This window comes from Aplysia californica, unplaced genomic scaffold, assembly GCF_000002075.1.
Source record: "Aplysia californica isolate F4 #8 unplaced genomic scaffold, AplCal3.0 scaffold00145, whole genome shotgun sequence".
In the NCBI taxonomy this organism is placed as follows: Eukaryota; Metazoa; Mollusca; class Gastropoda; order Aplysiida; family Aplysiidae; genus Aplysia; species Aplysia californica.
Genome location: NW_004797415.1, coordinates 1219532 through 1222697, shown reverse-complemented (window position 1 = coordinate 1222697; position 3166 = coordinate 1219532).

Sequence of the window (3166 nt, the reverse complement as noted above, 5' to 3'; positions counted from 1 at the left end):
AGAGAGAGAGAGAGAGAGAGAGAGATAGAGAGAGAGAGAGAAAGAGAGAGAGAGAGATACATGTTTTATGTAATTTTTCTTGCCCTTTCCTTTAACATTAGATTAGATTTTTAAAGTTGAATTCTGACAAGATATTTCTAGAGCATGTGCAATCGATAAAACATATTAAGAAAAATGAATTAAAAACTAAACAGCATGAAAGGCCATATGTTTAGTTTCATTGTCTAAGACATTGTACCCCTCTCAGCCCAGGTTCGCCTTCTAAATGTAATTATCTCAATTGTGTGTATGGGAGCATGTAACACACCTACACAACCCCCCCCCCTTCCAACCAAAACAACAACAACAAACAAACCACCCCCCCAAAAAAAAAACCCAAACAACAACAACAAACGAACAAAACCACAAACAAACAAACAACACAAACAAACAAACAACACAAACAAACAAAACCCACAAACAAACAACTAGCAAAGACCAATGTCTGTACGAACACAAAATGTATTTTCTCTGAGACAGCCCAAAGATGACGTCACGACCTCCAGCACAGCCGTCCCGACCCCGCCACATCCCAGCTGTCGTCTGTCTCTGCCTGCTCCTGTGTACCGAGAGTGGGGCTCTACCCCACCGCCCCACAGACACATCCCCGACCGACACATTCCCAGCAAACACAGCTCCGAGGAACACAGCCCCACACGTCTGGAAGAACGTAGCCCCGGCAAACATAGCCCCGATGGACACACCCCCAGCCCCAGAAAACACAGCCCCGATGGACTCACCCCCAGCCCCAGAAAACACAAACACAGCCCCGACAAACACAGCCCCCCACCTCCTAGAGTCGAAAGACCCACTCGTGTTGTCGTGCCTGGGGCGGTGTCGACTCCCGGGATCTCTGCCCTGCTCCTGTCACGGAACTTGTCTCGTCTACCGGAACTGTTGTGAAGATTTCGAGGCGACCTGTCCTGACGTCTTCCAGTCTGCCCGCACCGCGTTCCGGAGATTCCTGTCCTCAGAAGTTGAGTGCTTGAACGGTTACCATCTTATCAGCACCTGTCCCAGGAGATCCGCCGTCGATGAACTGACCGGAGACTCGCCCTTAAGTCAGGAACGACTAACGGACAACTTGACCAGGTCTACAGAGAGGCCCCGAGTCGTTGAAGGACACCCAATTGAGACTTTACAGGATATTTCTGCCTCTGAGCTGCTGAAGATGCTGTTGGTGGAAGCTCCTTATACCGAGCCGTCCACCGGTCTTGCCTTCAAGAACAAGGAGATCTACGACTGCAACAACCGAGGATCCCGAGCGGACGCAGTCCCGTGGCGTCTGGAAGCTTCTGTGTCAGCCGGTGACAGCATTCAGAACCTGGCCCAACTGTCCCAACTGATTACTGTGGAAGACTCGAGGTATCTCCCCGACCAAACAGTCGCTGACTTCACGTCTATGTGTGCCCCCAGCAGTATCGCCACCTGCCCCCACACCGTCACTGGCCAGGACAATTCTCTCACTCAGAGCTGCGAGAGGGGCGACTCTTCCTTCGTGTTTGTCTACAAGCTGGGGTTCAATAACAAGCCAGTGTTCAAGAACAAATACTGCGCCATATGTAACAAAGGCTGGAACATTACTCTGTCGCCGTACCTGCATGTTCCTGGTCTCACTCGCTCCTTTTTCTTCTCGGTCCTGACGCTGATGTCCACGGACGGCCTCCAGTTTGAGCTGCGGTCCTCCATGTCCTCCATCGACACCCTCGACTGGATGCAGTCTCGCTGTGATGTCAATCTGACCCAACTCCAGGAGGGAAGGGAGGCAGTGGTGAGTACCGACATTCCGTGCGGGGAGTTTGAGTGTCCGGGAACCTCCCACAGTCGTGGCGGGGCGTGCTTTGTGCTGGCTCACGTCTACGTGGGCGTCACGGAGAACAGCGGCCACTCACTCTCGGCGCACGAACGGGGTCGTTTGGCAGCCGACTGGGGCTGTTATTTGGATAGCCTCTTGCACTTGGTAGTCGAGCTCTCAGCGGCTTCTGGCACCCTACATGATCCTCAGTTCAACCAAACCATCTTTACGAGCAAGCATCTAGTGAACATTCAGAGGCATGAGCTCTCACCTCTGAAAACAGAACAACTGTTCCACAACATGCCTGATTTCGCAAAAGCCATACGAATCATTCGAGAAAGAGAACGAGGTGAAAACCCCATGTCCCCACCACCATCGAGATCTCTCCTTTCCCCAGCGGCTGGGAGTTCCAAATTCTGGTCAGGTGATGACGATGCCCACACATCTGGGAGCGAGGCCAAAGACACTGTACACGACATGGTGTGTTATTCCATCAACCTTGACCTCGACGACCCGTCCCCACCTGCGCTGACGTGCGTGGAGGAGCGGCCAGACGAGGACATCCGGGGCGGGGCCAGAGTGCCTGATTTCCTGGAGGACCGGTGCCTGGCGCGGGAACAGGTGGCCGGCTTGTCATCTGCTCGTGCAGCGTCTGTGGAGCTCCGGGGCGGGGCTGGGCCCGCGGGAGGTCTCGTCATCCTAGCGACAGCATCGGTTTTCCTCTAGTAAACTCTTAGCAACCACAGAAACGATTTTATCGATTTTTCTGAACAGCCAGAATTAAATCTGTACAATCATTTGGAATTCGTGTAAATTTTTATGTCGCCAACAGTTATGGAGTTAGATCAGTCTCGTTCACCATACAAACAAAACATTGACAATCGGCAGCATGAAAGAAGCCTGGAAAGTGAAATTGAACGCTGAAAAACCAGGTGTAAAGGGGAGGGATTTCAGCCTGCAAGCCAAAGAGCTCAACCATGATGCCACAGTCGAAAATGCGACCGTTATTAAAAATCCCCCAAAGCGTATTATTATTTGATGGGTCCTGTTATTGTGTTGCTTATAATAATATCGTGTTTTTTTGTGATTGTCGTCCATGTCGTGTTGTTGCTGTTGTTGCTGCTATCATTATCTCTAATTTCAGATCTTTTATTGTCTTATTTTCATTATTCTCATAGAAGTATAGTCCTCATCATCTTTACTATCATCCTTAGCCTCATAAATAGTGCTTATTCAAATAATGTCAAGAAGAAGAAGAAGAAGAAGAAGAAGAAGAAGAAGAAGAAGAAGAAGAAGAAGAAGAAGAAGAAGAAGAAGAAGAAGAAGAAGACG